The sequence below is a fragment of the Fragaria vesca genome, linkage group LG6 (assembly GCF_000184155.1).
Source record: "Fragaria vesca subsp. vesca linkage group LG6, FraVesHawaii_1.0, whole genome shotgun sequence".
NCBI lineage: Eukaryota > Viridiplantae > Streptophyta > Magnoliopsida > Rosales > Rosaceae > Fragaria > Fragaria vesca.
Genome location: NC_020496.1, coordinates 32653577 through 32678496, shown reverse-complemented (window position 1 = coordinate 32678496; position 24920 = coordinate 32653577). Strand labels below are relative to the sequence as shown.

At 33.9% G+C, this 24920-nt stretch overlaps 1 non-coding gene across 1 annotated transcript; it reads left to right on the top strand.

The window, feature by feature from the left end:
- Nucleotides 1–571: 571 nt before the first annotated feature.
- LOC101304401 lies at nucleotides 572–3321 on the top strand. Its single transcript, XR_185063.1, has 6 exons — nucleotides 572–657; nucleotides 757–833; nucleotides 1076–1188; nucleotides 1319–1417; nucleotides 2246–2573; nucleotides 2833–3321. It is a non-coding gene; the product is annotated as an uncharacterized LOC101304401 (transcript).
- Nucleotides 3322–24920: the final 21599 nt, after the last annotated feature.

Here is a 24920-nt window from a genome sequence, read left to right as displayed (position 1 = left end):
ATCGGAATAGAGAAATTTACTTGGGATTAATACTGATTCACCAGGTTAAGCAATTACTTTAGTTTATTTATCTCAGCCGATTATCACCTTCCATGATAGTTTTCAATATTAGAGGTTTGCGCTAAGTTAATTTGTGTATTCTGTTTTTTTGCTCATTCTGGATCAAATTTTTTTTTGATTTGATCATTTTATGCTTCCCAGGTGCACATTTGAAAGGGAAACTAAAGAGTTGAGAAAAGAGTTTCATCATTCGTTTGGATACTGGTCTGAAAATACATATGGTAAACTGTTTCTTTTGAGTGCTCAATCTTTGTTACTGTTTATGGTTCTTCATTTAGATTTCGCTCTTAAAAAATGAAGAAAAATTTGGAATTCATACCATCTTTGTCTGAGCGATAATTGTTGTATTAAATAGTTACTCTAAAAGGGATTTAGAGTTCTAATGGGACATGTGGATTTGAGAACTTATGAATTGCTTATCTACTGTTTACTGGATTATTCAATTCATTTTATTTTGGTTTGTTGTGCAAGAGAAATCTCATGGAGATGGAAGAGTTGGCTTGGAAGTAAAGCTTTAATATGTTTGAGTTCGAATGATGAAGAGGATCAAAGTGACATCCCAAAAGCTCTTTTTGGTCTCCAAGCAATCATCATCAGGTGTTTTATGTTGGGTGGTTTTCTTACCTTCTATTCTGCGTGTGATTATGTAGCTTTAATCTATCAATATCTGATTCAATTGCCCTGCACTTTCTACAGGATGTATCTATCATTTGATCGTTACACATGACTGCATGCCAGGAATGACAGGCGCTCATCTCATCATAATGATTAAGGTAAGTTACAAGGCCTAATACCATTATAATAATTTTGGCCTCTCAAAATTGGTGCATTATCTAGGCTAATGATATTTGATCTTTACATTACCAAGTTGTATGTATTTCACAAATGCAAGTGTAGCCCGTGATTTCCAAATCCTCCTAACACCATCACCATCATTTTTGGCTCTCAAAATTGATGTGATATGACGGTATATATTTTTCTTTTATGATTAATAAATCTTTACTTATGTTTTCAGATACTATATAATCTGTTGCCATGTGTATGATCCCTTTTTGGTGCGGCTGGGACGTGTGAATACCTACAATAGTGATACATGACTAGAATACTGGATGTCTTTTGGATGTTTAGGTGAGTGTAGACACCTATGAATTGTATCATTCCCAGTTGTCTGTTGCAATTGTTTTTGTTTAGTGTTTAAGTTCATACCACTTACTAAATAGTACAGTCTCTTACAATTTTTTTTCTCTGCTCTAAATAGCCACCACCTTCATTTATTGCAACAATTCAGGAGTACCTGAAAAGCAACATTAAGGGACTGGTGAGACAATGTTCCTGGACCGACCAGCTTTTCTTTGAGGTAAGATAAAAAACCAACATTATGTTTTGATCCTACTCATGGCTGGGTTAGGAAACATGCACAATGTGGTACTTTTACTGTAATACATTAGTACTTTTAGTGCAATTAGTACTTGAAAAGCATTAGTAAGTTCTGATATGTGAAACTTGCATTAGTGCAGTTAATTATTTGTAGTCTGTAAGTATTTGATCTATTTTTGACAATTTCTTTTCCTCTTTTGTTTAAGTTTCTTGAGGTCAGTCAAATGCCTTTATGACATTCTTTGTTTACCGGTCCAATTATTGGTCTAATACGTAAAGAGGAACAAAAATAAGTGTTATTCTTTTTTTTTTTCTTCAGTAAACTGGCTGTGTTTTTTATTTTAAATGCAAAGCAAGGATCATAATTCACAACACTCATGTTAGAAAGTATCTTATTTAACAGGACTCTATATTATAGATAATTCCTATTTGTTTACTCTTTGAGCTAAATTTCATGTATCAATGCCTTTGGTGGACTAATGTTATTTAGACAAATGATGTGGCTGAATTGGAAGCTAAATTTGGTAGTGATAAATGGAAAGCATTAGTTACGGGCAAGTCTTCCAAGTTACTAACATTTTGGTAAAGACAAATTTGTTTGTTTAGCGCGATTTCTTCCCATGTACAGAAGTCAAACTTTACTCTAAAAGAGATAATTGTTGTATTAAATAGTTACTCTAAAAGGGATTTAGAGTTCTAATGGGACGTGTGGATTTGAGAACTTATGAATTGCTTATCTTTAATTAATAAATTGGATCATTTGTTTACTGGATTATTCAATTCATTTTCTTTTGTTTTGTTGTTCAAGAGAAATCTCTTGGAGATGGAAGAGTTGGCTTGGAGAATGCCAAGATTTCAAAGGACGACCTCCTTTCCCTTGCTAAGAAGGATGATAAAAGTTACCCTTAATCTGTAACACCTATACTTTTTAACGCTACCAGAACGTCAGTGCTGGTGGCCATATTAATACGACATGTTCTACTACATATATTGCGAATCATATGCAATCGGAGTATTGTACTTCATTGTCTAGCCCTCAAAGCTTACTACTCAAACTAGCATGAATACATCAAAGACTTGAAACCTGAAATGAGCTTTTGAAACCCGTAGCAACGCGGGGGCACGAATAAACTCAGGTGAAACATTGTTTTTGTGAAGCTGACGTTGTTAAAAAAAAAACATAACAGCAGTGTCTATGTTGAACTGTTAAAGAGCATTTCTCTTTAGTAATCTGCACTTAATTATTGTTTCATTGACTTGCTTGTGTGAATGAATTACAATTTTTTGTGTGAGATTGATATGATCTTATTTTAGTTGTTAGCTCAGTAAAGCAATTGATAATTGTTGTACCACTTGGTTGATCGTTGTTGACTTAAATATTGGTGACATCTGCAGAAGGAGGCTCCATCACAAATAGGCCAACAACTACCATTTGTGAGGCAAGATTGAGATCGAGAAAGGGCATGTTAAGGCGAGAAAAGATACAGCCTTGTTCAAGGAAATGGAAAACCAAGTTTAGGAGGTTGATCTACTTTCATCCTACTTTTTCCTCTGCCTTTGAAAATTTTACTGTTTATAAAACCACTAGAGTTTCCAGCCTACACTTTTGGGATATGTTTCAAACGCTGTTTGATTTTACTTTGAATCTCGATAAATAGAGCAAAGATCATGGATCATTTTCGGGGTTTATTTTACAATGTTTTCACTTTTAGACCATTCTTGATTTCATGAATTCATAATTCTTCTATATATGATCACTTTCAACAGCTTATGTTATGTTCGGAATGAAGTGATCTGCACTAAGACTTACCTAAGATAAGAATGGTTGTTTCCACACTCTAAATCACAAGCCATATGTGGCCAGAGTTTTGATGTAAAAAGAAAATAGAGGCCATCAGTATTTGTGTAGTAATTAGCTTAATCTAAGTTTCAGGTTATATATGGATTTGATAGTGCAATGTGCATTGGTTATAAATTGGGTGTTTGCTTTGGAAAGGTTGCGAATATAGAGAGCTGGTATGAAATGGATTGGGACTGACTAGATATGAAAAGTGAAGCTTGGAAAGTGAGTTTTAGGTTTGGTATACATGCTGTTGCATCTATATGGATAGCTTGATTTTATCCAAACTGTGAAATTTTTGATTCCTCAAGTACTTATGAGCTGCAGAATTTGTTCTTACTGTAAGTGACCATGTCTATTGTGGTCAATGTTCTAAAAAACGGCCTAGGTGGCCGCCTGGGTGCCCGGAGCCCTTAAGCTGCCCTGATTTCAGGCAAATCGCCTGGTGTAGTCGGCTGGCCGTTTTGTGTCCGCCTAGGCGGGGCTGGGCGGAGCTGGGCAGGGTTGGGCGGGCTGGGCGGAGATGGGCGGGGCTGGGCAGAGCGCCGACTAGTTTTTTTTTTTTTTTTTTTTTTGTAGGTCTGGGCTTCATTATTTTTGTAATTTGCTGGGTTTTTATTGCAATGAAATGGAGAAGAAGAGAATAGAGAGAGAAGAGCAAATAGAGAAGAGGAAGCAGAGGACGGTGGGCATCTGCAGAAGAGAAGAAGGAGACAGAAAGAGAAGGAGGAGGCAGAAGAGAAGATGATGTTGTTAGACTTGTATAATTGTTAGGGTTCTACTAAAGATAAAAAAGACCTCATTTACTCTTGGGCTTTACATATGGTTATAGGCCTATCACCTCCAACAAGTTTATTTAATTTTCAAAAATTTTGATCAATAATTATAACTTTTAATTATTTATCATATAAAATCTGAATAAATAAATTAAGAAAAAGACATTATATCTATATTTTGAGTATTTTTAATATTTTTAGATATTATAATGCCTTATATAACTTTATTTATATAATTACTAGGTATTAAAAAATATAAAAATATACAAAAATAGAAAACCGATTAATCCCCGATTAATCTTTTTGGCGCTGTCCGCCCGACTAGCGCCCAACGTTTTTTAGAACCTTGATTGTGGTCCAAAGTTTAGGATATTTACGTACTGTTTTCTTTTTGATACTGTTGTCATTGTTGAAAATTGTCAGAGCACAACAACATATTAGGGGATGATCTATTGCCTCAGTCTTGCAATGCTGTGAGTAATTGTTTTTGAATATTCTGATTATTTTTATATGTTTAGCGCGGTCTGATATAAGATTGCCCATGTATTATTCAGTTTTACTAACATGAAATTGATTTCTTGCAGAAATGTGTCTCATTACTAACATGAGATACCTCTAGGTTCTTCCCTGACAGGTTAGACATGCTAATGTTGTATTTCCTAAGCTTCTAAAATTTTAGCAGCTGATTGAGGGTTCAGCTTACTTCATTGATGCCCACCTGTTGTTGTTGTTGTTATCACAACTCCTTTTTCATGGCTTTTTTTTTCCTTTTAGGCTAATGTAAACTTTTTCTTGCAGTTTTGTTGGAAATCCTGATCTTTGTGGCTGTTGGCTCAATTCTCCGCCTTAGATATGAATGCACAAAGTGGTATGACTACTCAACTTCTACGCATGCATTTGTTAATTTAAAAGTGATTATCTATTGCATGCCTTACATGGTCAAAAAGTTAGTTCTCTAGGAAATTGGAGCAGGTAATGATGTCGTATTGAAGTTTTGTATTGCCATTCTTATAGAATCGTGGACATCCAACCAAAATGATAGTTTCTGAAGTAATAGAATTGAAGGAACTGATATGTTTATCAGATTGAAAAAAGAGGCATTTTTGGAGTATTACCAGTGTGAGGCAACTAAGTCGATATGAAGGTTCAAGATACGGACCATATAGCTGCAGTAATATATATATATTTTGATATGAGTAGTAATATTATTTGATGGTGACTTTTTGGTACCATCCCTATAAGTATTACATACTATGTGGGATGTGAAATATATATATATATATTTTTTAATAAAAAAAACAGCTTTATATTAAGACAAAAAGCAAAGAACGAGGAGGCGGACAAGGAGACACAAATATAATGGAAAACAAAACAGAAGATTTACTTCCCTTCAAGGAAAACAAAACAGAGACACACAAATACACTCACTTTTCCTGGAAAGGTGCTCTCTTTTTTCCTACTATCATTTTGGTCTGTTAGAGTTTGCCTTTAACTGTGCTTAAAATTCTATTTGGTGATTAATGTGCAGCTGTGGATCTTAGTGGAAAGACAATCGGGTTTAGATCCTATAAATTTGGTAAGGAATGCGCAAACTGAATTTTGCTTTCACTTTTAGATCAGCAATCCATTCCTTAAACCAAAATTAATTCAAGTATCTGTTTTTTGGATTATCATGAGGTAAATAAATGAACTGAAGAATGAGTACAAGTTTGACGGAAGGAGTACGAGCTTACGATCAGGTAACAACTAACGGTGTTCTGAATGGCTTCATCTTCTATCTCGCGGTTTCCAGATTTTAACTATTGGTGGACTTGTCTCTATTTTTTATATTTTGGATTGGTATCTGTATGGGTCTTAGTTGTGTGGTTGTGATTTGTTGGCAGATGATGAATCACTACGTCCTTTGCCTCTCGGTTTCCAGATTTCAACTATAGGTGGATTTTTTTCTTTTTGGTTTGGTATCTGTTTGGATCTCAGTTGTGTGATTGTGAGTTGCTGCCGATGATAATTACCTGCCCTATTGTTATTTTGCCGAGTGTTTTGCTCTACTGGCCTCAATGTATTGGATGGGTGTTTTGCTTTGAGTTTTTGTTGGTCTCATGGACGCGAGATTATGAGTTATGGGTTTTGAATGTACATATTTCTATTGTAATTGATTTCTGCTACCGTCGATTTGTTTGTAGTTTTGAGCAATCTCACAATCTTAATATTTATTCAGGCAGAACTAATGATTTAATTTCATTGGTGGCTTTTGTGACATTTGCTTCAGATACGAAATTTTGATATGAAGTCTGTAAACCCGATTTGTGATAGTAATTATCAATGATATCGAACAATTTCTGAATTCGGATCAAACCAATCAGCAGAAAGAACATAGAAAATTGGAAAAAGCTTCTATTTCAAGCTCTTGTGGCTTTATGCACAAATCATTACTTAAAATTTTAGTACATGTATCAAGTCATGCCAAGGGAAGTGTGACATTTAGGAATTGTGCAACAGTTTTACTTAAAAGCTGTTGGGTTCACTCGAATGTTTCCTTAATTTTGATAAGTATTTCGCTTCCTTTTTACTTTAACTGTTTGCTCTGTTGTTCTGCATGAGTTTTGGAATTGGATTTTAGATTGAAGGTTGTGCTCTGTGTGTATGTGGCTGTAAGGGGGTTATATTTTTCCAGGTGTGCTTACTTATCCTGAGTTTGTTATTTCGTTTTTTATATTGTGAATTTGAATTTTGATCTTCTTTGCTCACTTTTTGAAATCCGAACTGTTTTTGATCTCTTTCCGATCTTGACAAAATTTGCAGCGTAAGGAAGGCAATTCTGGATTTTCGGGTTACAGGTAAAATTATTGATAATGTTTTCTTTCAAATCTCATCGTCATTGTTTAATTAGAATCATGTTGGGGGTTTATTAGGTGAAGGAAATAGTTATTGTATTAAAGCATGTTGCTCATCAATTTTTGGTGAGTTTTGTGGTTTCAGGTTATGTATGGATTTGATAGTGCAATGAACATTGGTTAAAAATTGGGTGTTTGCTTTGGAAAGGTAAGATGCACTTAAATATATGAATAGTAAGTTTGTTTGATGCGATATGTAAGATGCACTTGAATATATGAATAGTTGCCTACTGAAATGTTTCATATCAACATAGATTTTTCAACTAGGTCATGATCTTCAATTTCACTATCGCTGTATCAGCTTTGCAATTTATTCCTTTCATTTGGACAGGTTGATTGCTTCTTTACTTTTGTTTTTAATATTGTAAAGGTTAAAAAGAAAAAAAACTATTAGAATTTGCCTTTAACTGTGCTTAAAATTCTATTTGGTGATTAATGTGCAGCTCTGGATCTTAGTGGAAAGACAATCGGGTTTAGATCCTATAAAGCTGGTAAGGAATGCGTCTTTCAAACTGAAATTTTGTTTTCACTTTTAGATCAGCAATCCTTTCTCGTTAAACCAAAATTAATTCAAGTATCTGTTTTTTGGATTATCATGAGGTAAAGAAATGAACTGAAGAATGAGTACAAGTTCGACTGAAGGAGTACGAGTTTGAGTATTGGAGTCGGTACTTACGACTAGGTAACAAGTAACGGTGTTCTGAATCACTTCATCTTCTATCTCGCGGTGTCCAGATTTCAACTATTGGGAAGATTATCTTGATGACTGCACTTAACTGTTTAGGTTTTCATTTCATAATCAAATTGCCTTATATCTAAAAATCAAGTCATTAGCTGAACCTGGCTTTCATCATTGCCTTATATCTGTTATGAACTTTATAATACTAAGTTTAGCAGTATATCTGCTATACAACCCGCCGCAGCGCGCGGGCAACGTTCTAGTTTTTACTACATATCTATTTTTCTTTGGACTGTTTATATGGAACAGTAAAAAACAGTGTATTTCCGGATTTTGGCCTCACTTTTGGGTCATGCAATTCCGCATGTGCCCTCCTCCCCCAATCTAATTATGTCTTCTTCCTGTTGATATTTGGAGCTGCCACTCAGTTCTAGAGGCTTCTAGCTTGTCTTCCTCTGAGGTAATTTGGAGAGAGTGTGAGTGACTCTGTCTTCATGAGAAGGTTCATACACAGAGTGGAAAATAGAGAGAGAGACGGGGTTTTATCCACGCTAACAATTCAGGCAAACATCAAATCTTGCTACTTTTCATTTCTATTTTTTGATCTAGTTTCCTCAATTTTTTTATATCTTCTTTTTTTTCCCCAAATTACTAGAATCCTCCAAAGCTTTGTCTCTGATGAAGTTAATTTTTTTTTTCCTGGTTCAATTTGATGATGGCGGTGTGGAATGTTGATTCTGGGTTTTGGTTGTTTTCTGGTGATATCCAGTTGGTCAGTTTTCCAGGTATGCTTAACGCTCTAAAATTCCACTTTTTCGGTTCTGGGTTTGCATTTTATCGTTTTTAATCTGCTACCAGCTTCTTCTTTTTTCTTTTCTTTTTTATCTTTGATTTTAGTTTTTGCTTTTCTTCGATTCTAGTTTTGTTCAATCGATAAGAATCATAATGCAAACAACTGTATTGTTAGTGATTAATGAGATAATTCAGTATTATTGTAAAGCTTTGGTACTTTGCATGTCACTTTTTCTAGTAATCCATGGATTTTACAGGTAGTTTGCAGCTTCAAACGGGTATATTAGAAGTTAAGTTTCATAAGATCAAAAGTTTCAAATTTTGAAAACCTTGAGATGCTTTTTGTAAATGTACCTTTGGCAGTAAACAAATCAAATGTATTTTGTACTGGATTTTGCATACTGAGAAGCACATCCATATTTACTTCTAACTATGCATTTCATATTGTCAATTCTCAATATATTATATATCTCTCATCTGCTAAATGCTTATTGTATTTTTATTTTTTTGAAATTAATAGAAGTTTATCAGTGATAGGCTTCCTCTATAAGTGTACTGATATAAAAATTTTCACTGTGCATAGAAAGATATTTTGAACTGAAAGTTTCCCAGAAGCCAACGAATTAATTAAGAAGTTTTATTTATCCAATTCTTAATTCTGTTATTCAGTTAATTTAGTAAGCTAAGAACATTGGGAGATAGAAAGCTGATTTCTCTGTGTATGTTTCATTTGTTGGAATTATTCTCAAATTTTTTTTCTGTTTTGTTAAACCCTTAATCATTTGAGATCATTATCATTAAGTCTCCTTTCGCAAGATTGGTATATCCTTTGTGCATATTTCCAAGTTTCTCTGAAGTACTAAATTTTGGTTAAGAAAGGACCTTGCCATTTTACTGTCCTCAACTGTATTAAACCGACGTGTAATTATTGTGCCATGTTCATGTGATTGTCTAAATGTAAAACTAGACAGTAAATGGAAAATCATCTTATAATAACCAGTGACACCCTTACAACAATGATCATTTACCAATACATCTCCATCAGTTTTAGTTTTACAAATAATCTTTAAAATTATTAAAGCACCAACTGTTTCATATCATAAAAAGTATCATATTTTCTTTAGCTCCAAAAAAGGTGAAACCTACATTCTTTTGTGATTTGATAGCCTTCCGGCTAAATTTCATACTGAGAGCCTCTGTACACAATTTAGCTAAATTTCTGCAATCTTGACTAATGCAGAGCATTACAGGGAATGTGAACCCCTGAGCCCTGAAAGTATGTTCATTATTCATTTTTGTGTGATATGTGCTTAAGGTATTTGGCCACATTTGTTTTGAATTCGAATTTGAAGGTTGTGGGGTTTTGTATGGTAAGTTCTTCAAATGTTTCTGTAGAGCTTTCTACTTGTTAAATGTGGTGACTTGATGTATTGGTTTATACTGAAATACTGTGTATCTGCAAATTGGTATGAAGTGGCGATATAATGATTTTGGTCCCAAGCAGATTATGGCATGTCCATGGTACGTTGTGGTCTATGAAGATGTCTTCATTTTATCTTTCATTGTCCTTGCAAAGCATACTGGTATTTGACTTCGGTTTTCTTTTCTCTTTTCATGAATAGGCACTCAGATTTAGGTTGGATGATGATAATATACATGCATAATCTAAACAAGAAAGAAAGACAAAAAAGATATCAGTATTTGTGGCTTCCTGTGGTTGTGTTAAATTAGCTTAATCTGAACTGTGATTTTGGTGTGGGTGTTTCCTCTTCTTCTTCCTTTTTTACTTTGACACAAAGTTGAAAACAGCCCAAAGTTGGAATCCTTTCAATTCTTAAAGAAATAAAAACTTGTCAAGATCTTCATGGCTTTGGAATAAATTTGTTCAAAATTTCTGTCCCAAGATTACTAATTTCAGTGACCAAGAAGAGAGTGATCTGTAGTTATGCTGTGATCTGTAGTTATCTGTAGCAAAGCATATGAAATTGTTGAGTTCTCAAAGTGGGGAGATTGCCTCCAGCTACAGGCAATCTTACAGAAATCACATCTACCATTTTGTAACGGTGTAATGTTTTTTTACATATATTGCGTGTCCTATTGCTATTTTATCAACCACACTACACCACCACAAAATTCTTGAAAAATGAACATAAACTAAGACAACTTTCTAGCCCGCAGCAGGTTCTTTTTTCTAGTTTCAGCTCCGTTTTGAGTTCACAGATTTTGCATTCAGTATCTACCAGTTTGCGAATTTATTAGGATCATATAGAAGGATTGCATTTTTGGATTCCAAATACTGAATCTTCTAGGTTTCTTCTATTCTTGCAATTATTGCTGTAGATTCTGGAAGTAAAGCTTTAATATGTTTGAGTTCGAATGATGAAGAGGATCAAAGTGACATCCCAAAAGCTCTTTTTGGTCTCCAAGCAATCATCATCAGGTGTTTATTGTTTCATGTTGGGTGGTTTTCTTACTTTTTATTCTGCGTGTGATTATGTAGCTTTAATCTATCAATATCTGATTCAATTGCCCTGCTCTTTCTACAGGTTGTATCTATCAATATCTAATTCAATTGCCCTGCTCTTTCTACCGAATGTAGATGTGAATTTCATCATTACAGATGACTGCATGCCAGGAATGACAGGCGCTCATCTCATCATAATGTCTAAGGTAAGCTACAAGGCCTAACACCAATATAATAATTTTGGCCTCTCAAAATTGGTGCATTATCTAGGCTAATGATATTTGATCTTTACGTTACCAAGTTGTATGTATTTCACAAATGCAAATGTAGCCCTTGATTTCCAAATCCTCCTAACACCATCACCATCATTTTTGGCTCTCAAAATTGATGTGATATGACAGTGTATATTTTTCTTTTACGATTAATAAATCTTTACTTATGTTTTCAGATACTATATAATCTGTTGCTATGTGTATGATCCCTTTTTGGTGCAGCTGGGATGTGAATACCTACAATAGTGATACATGACTAGAATACTGGATATCTTTTGGACGTGTAGGTGAGTGTAGACACCTATGAATTGTATCCTTACCAGTTGTGTGTTGCAATTGTTTCTGTGTAGTGTTTAAGTTCATACCACTCACTACATAGCACATAGTCTCTTACAATTTGTTTTCTCTACTCTAAATAGCCACCACCTTCATTTATTGCAACAAGTCAGAAGTACCTGAAAAGCAACATTAAGGGACTGGTGAGACAATGTTCCTGGACTGACCAGCTTTTCTTTGAGGTAAGATAAAAAACCAACATTATGTTTTGATCCTGCTCATGGCTGGGTTAGGAAACATGCACAATTTTATGTCAAACTCAATGTGGTACTTTTACTGTAATTCATTAGTACTTTCAGTGCAATTAGTACTTGAAAAGCATTAGTAAGTTCTGATATGTGGAACTTACATTAGTGCAGTTAATTATTTGTAGTCTATAAGTATATGATCTATTTTCAACAATTTCTTTTCCTCTTTTGTTTAAGTTTCTTGAGGTCAGTCAAATGCCTTTATGATATTCTTTGTTTACCAGTCCAATTATTGGTCTAATACGTAAAGAGGAATAGAAATAAGTGTTATTCATTTTTTTTTTCTTCAGTAAACTGGCTGTGTTTTTTATTTTAAATGCAAAGCATGGATCATAATGCACAACACTCATGCTAGAAAGTATTTTATTTAACGGGACTCTATATTATAGATAATTCCTATTTGTTTACTCTTTGAGCTAAATTTCATGTATCAATGCCTTTGGTGGACTAATGTTATTTAGACAAATGATGTGGCTGAATTGGAAGCTAAATTTGGTAGTGATAAACATAAAGCATTAGTCACGGGCAAGTCTTCCAAGTTACTAGCATTTTGGTGAACAAATTTGTTTGTTTAGTGCGATTTCTTCCCATGTGCAGAAGTCAAACTTTACTATGTAATAGGTGAATGACACGAAAGAGGAGAAGAAGTAATTTGAAAGGAGAGGTATGTTTTTTTCTGTTTTTGTGAGGTATGCTTCATAATTTTTCATTGTTTAACTTATTTTAGATTAATTGGATACAAGATTTATTGAAAATTTGTTTGACTTAGACGTGTATTGTGATTTTGATAACAGAAGTGATTAAATTCACTTGCTTTGGTATACGATGTGGGAATCACGGATTTGGGAGAATGTATGTGATGGGAGTTATCTGCGGGTGCTAACTGATATTATGGTTTCATTGATTCCTAATATCTCCGCAATTTTACTTGTCTTCATCTACCAAATTTATTGCCTTTGCAATTCTTCTTCTTCCTTTGTTTCTCTGGAAAAAAATGACTATGGTCATGGAGGATTGGATTTACCATAGTGCCACGCTTTCATTGAAACATAATTATAAGGAATTGGGGCTCTGGTAGTTTAGGTCTCTACTTCTGAATTATGACGTTGTGCTTCAATGTAGTTGGGTACCCCGCTGCTGTTTGGGCCGTGAGAGTTCAGTACAGATCATAATCTATTCTTCGATAATTCATTACTTAACCAAGGCTTTCCTCTGTCAGGTGGATTTCTAATGTATGTTTTTTAAATTCCCAATTGGGTAGTGTTTTTAAGGTTCTTCTGATCGTTCCTAACCTTAGATGGTTGTTTTGTGTGTGTGTATATGTGCTTTTTTATTGACAGTTGCAAGGGTAAATGATCTAGATCCTTAATTTTTATTTTTTGTTATTTTTTGTTTTTGTTTGTATCTTTAAAAGATTGATGTGAAATTAGTTTTCTGTGATTGTCTTTTTCAAAAATAATTAATATGCTATTCACAGTGGTTTTATACATGGATTTTCGCAGGAAGGAAGCTGATTTTGGGTTTTAGGATTACTGAGGAAGAACAGGAAAGCATAATGAAGAATCTACTCTTATTGAATTTTATTGTCTGCCGCCATTATATCCAGATTCTGGACCACAAGTTGATGTAATTTGTCTCACGGCTTTAGAGGTAAGTGATTCAGTTTTCATCAATTACTGAGGCCTAATACTAGATATGTGGTTGAAAGTTGCCTAATACTTGGTAATTGATTCAGTTTTTCCTCATATGCTGGGAATGGTCATCTGTTATATTTATTCAGCGGTCAAGAGCAGCAATGTCTTGAAGCAGTACTTTTTTTGTCTATATTTTGTTCTATTCGTTAGTTTTTGGTTGTGTACTCTCTCACTTAAAACTTCTATGGTTTGCAGTGAGAAATTTATGAGGAAATTGTAGTTGTTACCTTGATCACACGATGTATTCAATTACTGAGGTCCAGCTATGATTTATTTGGTGTTGTCCTCTCTCTTTGTTTCCTCTTCTCACTCAGGTTTGCATCTTTTCAGTCGTAGGCATACTTCCTAATTCATAAATAATACAAATTTTGATCCAAGCTAGAGCTTAAGGAAAAACCGAAGGGTGTTAATTATCCTGAAAATTGTTTGTCTGTGTGATAATTGTTGTATTAAATAGTTACTCTAAATGGGATTTAGAGTTCTAATGGGACATGTGGATTTGAAAACTTATGAATTGCTTATCTACAATTAATAAATTGGATCATTTGTTTACTAGATTATTCAATTCATTTTCTTTTGGTTTGTTGTGCAAGAGAAATCTCTTGGAGATGGAAGAGTTGGCTTGGAGAATGCCAAGATTTCAAAGGTCGACCTCCTTTCCCTTGCCAAGAAGGATGATAAAAGTTACCCTTAATCTGTAACACCTATACTTTTTAACACTACCGTAACCGACAGCTTGCATTTTCGTTTTTCTTACCTGTTTCTTTTCCTGCCATCAATAATTGTTTTTCTTATGTATGAAATTTTTTAAGGAGTGCTACATTTTGGGATCTTGAATACAACTTTAGAATCAAGTATGTCATGTGACAAAATACACGCAAAAAATGGTTCCGAAAAGAATTTACTAATAAAGATTCTTACATTCTAAATTACATTTGTATGCTAAATTATCTTACACTTTTAAATCTTTTAAAATTTTCATGTTGACTGTTTCAAAGTTGATTGACTTCCTCTCTTCTTTTTCCTTATCAATGGCATAGCAATTACATTTGTGTACTAGACTTAAGTAAACCATATTTAATCTGTTTGGTTCTTCTTTTGTCAATTCAGATTGTAAAATGACACTTCAACATTACTCAAATTATTGTTTTTAGTCGATTCCAAGAACATGGTCGCTTTTTCTGTGAAAGATGGAAACTGATTTGGAATTTCGGTGGTGCAGGGATTTAGGATTCCGATATTGGGTCCTTCATCAAGAAGAAGAAGGAAGACAGTTCTTGATTTCTGGGTTACAGGTAAGCTCTACCTTTATCAGCAGCTAAATCCTGTATAAATATTCTTTGTTCTCTGATAAGATCTTTTTGTTTTTATTTTTTATCTTTTATTTTTGTTTGGGTTTCTTTAGGAGCTTTGACTATATGTTTCTTTTTTGTCGACCAAGATATAGTTGTCTCCAGAATAGTTGTTTTAAAAATGCAGTTAAGGTTGCATATGTCATCCAGATTGCATAATCAGTTGGAGTTGCTAGCAAATGTATTTTATTATTTTATTGTCATGGCTTTCTGTTCTCGATCACATACAAAGTTCATATCAAGTGATGAACATATGAGATACAAATTATGCCGACTTGATAGGAACACAAGTGTCATAAGAAAAAGTAGAGGGCATAACAGAAAAATACATAAATGATTAGTTGCAACTGAAAGGTAATAAAATAGATAGATAACGTCTATCAATTTGATTTAAATGATCAATGTTCTATAACAGAAGAATATGGCTATCTTGAAGACTTTCATAATACAACAGGATCAGAATAAGATCTTCAAAGTTCTTTGCTCTCTCTTTATTATTCCTTTGTTTTTTTCTAGTAAATTTTCTTTGGCTTTAGATACATTGTTAAATAATGAAAGAATGCTAGAGACCTATGTGATTACAAGAGGTGGGATTCTTTCAATCAAATGGATAAACGTGTCTTGGAATTTGAAGGTTGTTACTAATATGTCTTTTTGGTGGCTTCTGTGTTTTGATATATAGATGAAAAGGGTTATAGATTGTTCCAAATTGGTCAGCACAATGTTAATAAACTCATGCTTTGATTGAATATTATTTAATGTAGAGGGAACAGAGAGGAAGAAGCAGCCAACGTGGATGGTCTTTTCCTTCAATTATTACGGCAAATTTAGGGAATGATGATTTGAAAGTGTTTACAGTGAAATGATCTTTGTATATTGAAATGATAGGGAAGATTATCTTGATGACTGCACTTAACTATTTAGGTTTTCATTTCATAATCAAATTGCCTTATATCTAAAAGTCAAGTCATTAGCTAAACCTGGCTTTCATCATTGCCTTATATCTGTTTTGAACTTTATAATACTAAGTTTAGCAGTATATCTGCTATACAACCTGCTGCAGTGCGCGGCAACGTCCTAGTTTTTACTACATATCTATTTTTCTTAGGACTGTTTATAAGGACCAGTAAAAAACAGTGTATTTCCAAATTTTGGCCTCACTTTTGGGTCATGCAATTCCCATGTGCCCCCCCTCCCGCAATCTAATTATGCCTTCTTCCTGTTGATATTCGGAGCTGCCACTCAGTTCTAGAGGCTTCTAGCTTGTCTTCCTATGAGGTAATTCGGAGAGAGTGAGTGCGACTCTGTCTTCATGAGGTTCATACACAGAGTGGAAAATAGAGAGAGACGGGGTTTTATCCACGCTAACAATTCAGGCAAACATCAAATCTTGCTACTTTTCATTTCTATTTTTTGTTCAGTACTCTAATTTCCTCAATTTTTTATATCTTCTTTGTTTTCCCCAAATCGCTAGAATCTTCCAAAGCTTTTTACTCTGATCAAGATATTTTTTTTCCTGGTTGAATTTGATGATGGCGGTGTGATTCTGGGTTTTGGTTGTTTTTCGGTGATATGCAGTTCGTCAGTTTTCCAGGTATGCTTAATGCTCTCAAATTCCACTCTTTTCGGTTTGCATTTTATGTTTTTAATCTGCTACCAGCTTCTTCTTCTTTTTTTTCTTCGATTCTAGTTTTGTTCAATCCGTAAGTTTCATAATGCAAACAACTGTATTGTTAGTGATTAATGAGATAATACAGTATTATTGTAAAGCTTTGGTACTTTGCATGTCACTTTTTCTAGTAACCCATGGATTTTACAGGTAGTTTGCAGCTTCAAACTAGTATATTAGAACTTTAGAAGTTAAGTTTCATAAGATCAAAAGTTTCAAATTTTGAAAACCTTCAGAAGGTTTTTGTTAAAGTACCTTTGGCAGTAAACAAATCAAATGTATTTTGTACTGGATGACATTTGCATAATGAGAAGCACATCCATATTTACTTCTAACTATGCATTTCATATTGTCAATTAATATATTATATATCTCATCTGCTAAATGCAAATTGTTTTTTTTTTTTTTGAAATTAATAAAAGTTTATCAGTATCGGCTTCCTCTACACCAAGTGTACTGATATAAAATTTTTCACTGTGCATAGAAAAATATTTTGAACTGAAAGTTTCCCAGAAGCCAACGAATTAATTAAGAAGTTTGATTTATCCAATTCTCAATTCTGTTATTCAGTTAATTTACTAAGCTAAGAACATTGGGAGATAGAAAGCTGATTTATCTGTGTATGTTTCATTTGTTGGAATTATTCTCAAATAATTCTTCTTTTTTGTTAACCCTTAATCATCTGAGACGTTTTCGTTTTGATATTGTTGCCACTGATGAAAATTATTGCAAGAGGTTAGAGCACAAAAATATATCAGGGGAATTGGTGTCAGTAATTTCTGATTTCATTATATGTTTAGCGCAGCCTGATAAGGGTTTTAATCAAAATTGGTTGCTTGGAATACGTTATTTGATGCAATATGATTGATGCACTTGAATATATGAATAGTTGCCTACTGAAATGATACTTATTGGATTTTTCAACTTGGTCATGCTCTTCAAGTTCATTATTGTTGTATCAGTTTTGCAATTCCTTTCACTTGTACAGGGCAATGCTGCTGGGAAGGTGATGATTGCTTCTTTACTTTTGTTTTTTAGTATTGTAAAGGTTAAAAAAAACTATTAGAGTTTGGTGTTAAATGTGCTTAAAATTCTTTTTGGTGATTAATGTGCAGCTCTGGAGCTTAGTGGAAAGACAATCGCGTTTAGATCCTAGAAGTCTGGTAAGGAATTCGTTTTTCACACTAAATTTTATTTTCACTTTGAGATCAGCTATCCTTTCTTTAAACCAAAATTAATTCAGGCATCTGTTTTGTGGATTATCCTGAGGTAAAGAGATGAATTGAAGAATGAGTACAAGTTTGACTGATGGAGTACGAGTTTGAGTATTGTAGTCACTCCAATGTTTCCGCTTCCTTTTTACTTTAACTGTTTGGTTTGTTGTTCTGCATGTGTTTTGGAATTGGATTTTAGATTGAAGGTGGTGCTCTCTCTGTGAGGCTGTAAGGGGGTTATATTTTTTCAGGTGTGCTTCTCCTAAGTTTGTTATTTCGTTTTTTATATTGTGAATCTGAATTTTGTTCTTCTTTTGACATCTGAACTGTTTCTGATCTAATTACCTGCCCTATTGTTATTTTCCTCGTTCAAATGCCTGACTACTTGGATGAAAGAGCTTACGCCATCCAAGAAGCTCAACTTTTTCATCCGGAACAAATTCAGGTAGCCGGCTTATCTCTACAATGTTGTTGTCTATTTACTTCAAAGTCCTCGATAATTATGTTTATGATTAATTGCACATTTCGGTTTTTATGTAGTTCTAGATTCAGGCTTGCTTATTCTCCTTGCAGCTATTCTAAAATGTATCGTCTTTTCTTTCAACTTTGTCTACAATGTTATTGTTTTTTTGTGGCTCAGCTTTATGGTTTGAATGGTGTGTTTTACAGTGTTACCATACCCAATTGGCTATGTGTTTTAGGAAATAGATAAGAAATTTGTGTCTCCTTATGTTCACTGTATAAACTTTAAGGCTAACTATTTATTTTTTGATTTTGCTGGTAGATTTTGGTTGTTGTTGCTGTGCCTATTTGTGGATGGTCTCTGTAATTCAGGTTCCTTTTTCTTCTGTTGATTTAGTGTTTTTTTATTTGAATAAAAAGGAAGTAAAAGGAGTGGAAAGATATTGTAACATATGTGGATAGTTTTACAGATTATGAGTAAAACTAATCTGTAAAACTTCATTCAAATTTGATAGGTTTGGTGATGATCATGTAATAGAATGTTAATGGATGACATTTGCATACTGAGAATCACATCCATATTTACATCTAATTATGCATTTCCTATTGTCCGTCTTTGAATATATCATATTTCCATCATCTGCTTGCATTTTTTGTGTGAATTAGAACAGAAATAAACGGAGAAGAATAATAGGGCTTCAAAGACTTTGTACATGTAAAAATAAAATAAAATTCTGATGTTGAGCTGCAAAAATGGTTGCTCTTTTGCCTTCTAAATGGAGAAGCTCCATTGCATTGTTAAGAAGGATTGCTGCTATATTATAATGCAGACAGATTTTTCCATCTTTAGATACAATAGGACGACTTGCAGCTTTTATGAGGTTAAGAATTTAGGATTGCAATGTTGTATGCAATGTGATTAAATGAGTACTGTATGGATGAAGTCCTTTTTTGATATGTGAGTTTGAGTGTGTTATTATTTATTCACATTACCAGTTGGATTTTGGGTTGGGTCTTGCGAATACTTTTATTTTTTTTGCAGGTTCGGTGAAGGTTGCTGGGACTTAATTCCATATTTAAGGTCTGTGTTCTGTTTATTTTACTTTTCACATTAGGTGTGATTGCAGACCTTTTGATAACTCACATTAGGATTTAGCTGTTTATCAGAAATATATACACATAGATAAAATGCATGCAATGCAATGCATCTAAAATTGATTGAAAATCCAAAAATCTACCCGTTGAATGTTAATGATGACAGTTCTTAGCAAAAATATTTAGTTGTAGATTTGATTGCTATGTATGGCCAAAAACAATTTACATCGGGTATATGCAAACAAGATATGTTTTCTAGCCAAATCCATTCACATTTCAATGTCTCTGTGGATTTGCAATAGAATAGAAAGAGAGAAAGAATGGATACTCAAGTATTTTACGTCTGAGATTGAGTGACGTATCTGAGGCTTGACTTCTTTTTTTTTTTGGGTTACAAACGGGTCAAAAAGACCCAAAGCAGAAAAAACAAACAGACTTAAAATTAGAGGAAGAGCTCATCCTAGCTCTAGAAACAGCAGCAATGTCATCCAGCAAGGCTTGTGCGGCATGGCTGGGAGGATGGTCAAAAGCAATGAAACCAAGTCCATGATTTACACTGTTTGTGGCAAGGGCATCAGCATCTGAGGCTTGACTTTGATTGTTCTTCCGGGTTTGCAGGTCACTGATTTTCGATTTACCAAAAGCAATCACAATTGAAGAGATAATTGGAGCTGGCTGGAAACTAGCTATGGTGATGAATGCAAGTATTAGCTCCAAAGGTTTCAATCCTTTGTGTTGGATTAAGATGAGTGAAAAAATTATATTTTGTCAAATCTGTATTTGGTATTTGGTTGGATTTTAATATTTTTTTTAGTTAGATCAAGGATTTCAATCTTTTGGGTTAGTTCAATTAGATCAAATTGTGGTTTTGGTGTGTTTAATATTTTCATTTGCTTTATTGTGCAGGAAACTAAAGGAGTATGTTTTGAGTTAGTGTCTGTTGATATTAATTTTTCCTCAAGATTGACGACATCAATTGTTCCGTAAGGGTGTCTGTTCTTTTTTTTTCTTTTTCAATTTTTGTTACAATGTTGTTACTTGCTTCAGATTCAGGCTTGCTCATTCTCCTTGCAGCTATTCTAAAATGTATCGTCTTTTCTTTCAACTTTGCCTACAATGTTATTGTTTCTTTGTGGCTCAGCTTTATGGTTTGAATGGTGTGTTTTACTGTGTTACCATACTTAATTGGCTTATCCATTCATGGATTTTCCTGTTTTATAAAGTGGGGGAGTAGTTTCAGCATATCACCAATTATGAATTCATGGTTTTTCCTGTTTTATAAAGTGGGGGAGTAGTTTCAGTATATCATCAATTATGAATTGAAATGCCACTTTGAAGTTTCAATACCTCTTTTTCTATGAATTGACAAAAGGACACCTGTTTCATCATTGCAAATAAAATATCCACGTTGGTCTTGCAGCGTAGCGTATGACAGAGCGGCGATCAAGTTCAGGGGAGTAGAGGGTGACATAAATTTTGACATGGAAGACTATGAAGACTATGACATGGAGTACTGACTTGAGTTTTTTTGTGATTTTGTGGATATGGGGAAGATTGATTATATTCTTTTGTAATATGTTGCTGAACGGATGAGCAATTTAACAAAGGTGGAATGTGTGCATGTACTTTTCCGACAAAGTACCGGGTTCCCTAGAGGAGGCTCAAAATATAGAGGAGCGGCATTGCATAAGTGTGGGAGATGGGAGGCTCGGATCGGCCAATTTTTAGGCAAAAATTAAGTAAACCTTTTTCTTAGTTATCACTCATTTTATTGTCCGGTATGTTTTGTTGTCAACCCTATTTAGACCTCATTTTTTTGACGGTCTAGATCGACAGTCAGATGACATGAAATGCCGATGAGAAAATTTCTGTGCCCCATTTGTAATCTCTTACACAGCTTAATGATTGATTTTACAGGTACGTTTATTTGGGATTATTTGATGCTGACAACGACGCAGAAGGTACGTGTTTGCAAAGCTGCAGATACAAATACCGATACAGATATTGAATTTATTGGGTTCTGGGAAGAAGAAAAACAATTAGTTGAAGATTGGAGTGAGAATTGATGTACATTTTTTTGTAGGGCCTATGACAAAGCTGCAATCAAGTATAATGGGAAATAATCTGTGCTAACATTGATCCTAGCAACTATGAGAGTGAGCTGAACTCAACTGATAATCAATTAATTTAAATTTCATCTTAATTTTTGCAAATATTCATTTAGATATTGTATTTGTGCAGAGCCTTCCGCTAATAATGCAGGAGGATATCATTGTCTGGATTTGAGCTATAAATTTGGGACTATTCAAAATCACACATCGAATTGCTGCAATGGAACAGCAACACCAGTCTGCCTCTATGCAATTTGACTCCAATTGCAGGAACAATCAGAGTATTTTGGCCTTATTTGACTGTGACTTAATTTCTTTCTAAATTCCACGCTATCACTAATTAAATTTTGGTGTGCTTAACTTTTTGTTATTCTCATTCAATAACCTAGATTCCTCTATCATTTTGTTTTTGACTAGTTGCACATTTTGGTTTTTATGTGGTTTTAGATTCAGGCTTGGTTTGGGATTTTATATCGACACGAGTCTATACATGAAGAGGAAGGTGTTGGGGTCATTGTGATCAATCAGCAAAATAAGAATGCGAACTGTTAAAGTGAAAGAGAGAATAGTATTTGGGCTTGTGCATGTTTTGTATACTTTTTATTTTTGGATCTGTTTCGAGATTCTAATATTGCTCTTTGTCCAGGGTTTAATTTGTTCCCATAATTGTGTTATGTGATTCAAATAGTGTTCAAGCCTCTGGCCTTTGATCTTGGTAAAAAAAAAAAATATCCCACCCTTGAAGACCATTTTGTTCTTATTTGTCCATATTTTGAGCGGCTTTAATGTCTCAGTATTTCTTATCATTTTTTTTTGGTTCTATCCATATATTTTTTTTCCATTTTCGGTGTAGAGCCGATGAGATATCTTTGAGTGAAAATCTATGGAGGATTTGTTAACATGGGCCTGGTCGAGTTTGGTTGATTTTGGGCGGGATCCAATTTGTTAGTTTCTCAGGTATATTCTTGATGTTGTTATGCTCGACTTTATTGGCTTTTGTGTTTGCATTTGAATTTTTATTGTGTTTTCATTTGAATTTTTTTTTTGGTGGCATGAAATTTGGTGTTTGAATGCATAGTGCAATATAAATTTTCCTTAAGATGGATTCGTGGGACTATAGATTTGGGAAGTTCCCAATCCTCGGCTCATATCGAATAGATAAGTTGAGTGCTTTTGAATTTTCAAATTTTTTCATTATGTTTTTGTGTTGTTTTTATACTGTTTGAGATTGAGCTTATCATTTCAAGAAGGATAACCGTTCCCATTACCTGATTTGAGCTGATTCGGCGTTTGTCTGTTCTGTAGTCTAGGACCTCAATGATCGATTGCACCGGATTCCAGTATATAGCTTGCTGATTTGATTTTCATTTTTTAGCAGTTTATCAGGTAAAGTTACAGTTTACATGCAATATACTCAAATAAAGACAACTGTATTTCTTTCTTTCTGAGTTGAAATTATATTTTGTCAAATCTGGTGTACTTATTCTTTTACCAAATCAAACAACGCATTGGTCAATTTGTGAATCTCTTGAACTGCGTTGTGCAAATAAGAGATACATTTGTTAAATTGGGGATACATTTGGTGTAATTGTCAAGTTTAATAGAGATACATTTGGTGTAATGGTCAAGTGTAATAGAGATACTTTTAATACCAATGTGTTGGCCCAACACACAAGCTCTTCATTTAAAAATAAGAGATACATTTGGTGTAATGGTCAAGTTTAATAAATTGACACAAATACTAGATATACCACAACTTGAACTTGCACAAGCTTTTTGCATGCAGGTTTCTTTTACAAAATGAGGGTTTTTTGCATGTGTTTTTGATAGTGACACGTGCGCCTTTGTTAGTATAGCCTTAGATTGAGGTTTTGAAAATTCATATTTTTGTTTTCTGTCATATTTTTATATATGACAACTCCTATTGGATTATTTTCCATTCTTAATTTTTAACTAATATAAATTTTTCGGTTATACACATTCTGTTTGTTCTGTAGTTCGACATCTAGATACAATTGCAACAGCTTGGTATGCTTTTTAATCTGTCATAATTTCAATCTTCCACTAATTTCTATAATATATGTAATCTATTGTTAATGAAACTATTAACTTTTAATAATGTATCTGGGGTTTACTTGAGGCAATCAACATATATTTGAATTTGTTATAATTTTCAATTTGTGTAGCATGATCCTTCACAGTATTAAACTTGAAAACATAAACAACGGTTACTATTCGCGACATAGTATAAGAATTGAAGTGAATTGAGTTTAGTCAACTTTATGTGAATTCTACTTTATGTTTTCTTATTTAAGAAAATTCAGAATTTTGCTATAGTAAAATGCCAGTTTCGAATATGCCACTCTTGAAGTATCTGATTGAACATCTCTACATTTACTTTAGCAATAGGGTAGCATGGCTAAAGATCTAATATCTCTGGATTTACTGATAAAATGCCTAACAATCTTAGCCGTCTGGTTTTATTAAAGCTTGATCCCACGGTATTTGTGCTATCCCTATAAAAGACCTTTCAACCCTCATTTTCACACGAAACGTTGTTAACCAGCATGGTGTGAATATATGGGATTTATGAAACCCCATACCTCATTTAATTCTTTTGCTTCCTTATGTAAACTCAGAAGAAGATTTAGCTGGATTTGGTCAAAATGCTAAATTAGATACCACATATATCATTAAATTATAGTCTAGGTCATTGGTATAAGAGAACATTAATTTATATCGTCTTCATTATTTCTTTGCATCAACACATCTGAATATGTGATACGTGTTCTAAGTGCTTTCTTTTCATAAACCGTAAACAAAGAGATGACTGTATATGTATAATACATTGAATTATTCAAAAGGAGAGTAGTTTAAAGTAATTACTTGGGACTGATACTCATCACATCAACTGATTTAATTTTGTTATTCATCTCGGCTGTTTCTCACCTTAATTTCATGATACTATTGAATATTAGGAATTCGCTCCAAGTTAATCCGTGTTGTTTTTTTTACTGATTTTGAATATTAGGAATTCGCTCCACCTTAGTTTCATACCTATCAGTTTTCTACCGCCCCATATCTGAAGTCTGGACATAAGAGTAGAAACATATCAGGTAAGCTTTTTCTGTTCAAGTCCTTCCTCTTTTTCGCACTTGATATCTCTCACTGATATTTCTTTTCTTTTTTCAAGTCCTTCCTCTTTTTCGCCGATTCCGACTCCGACAAAGACTACGGCTCCAGGAAACGCCGCAAAGACAGAAAGGCCACTTCACAAAGCCCGTCAGCTTCGTCTCGCTTCGTCTCCACCGGCGTCGTCATGCCCAACCAGGAAGCCGAGAACGATTTGAAGCAGTGAACCGGCGACATGGACCGCGCTCCTAGATCAGGTTTTTCTGTGTTTTTAAGTTAGATCTGCCTATCGTTTTGTTGTACTTTACTTGCTTCTCTTCCTTTCAGTTGCAATTTACTATTTCTATTCCCCTTGTTTTTTTGTTTGATTTTCATAGATTTGATGAGATTCAATTCATGTTGTTTATATTTTTCCTACATTTTCGTTTTGATTTCAAGTTAGCTTGATAGTAT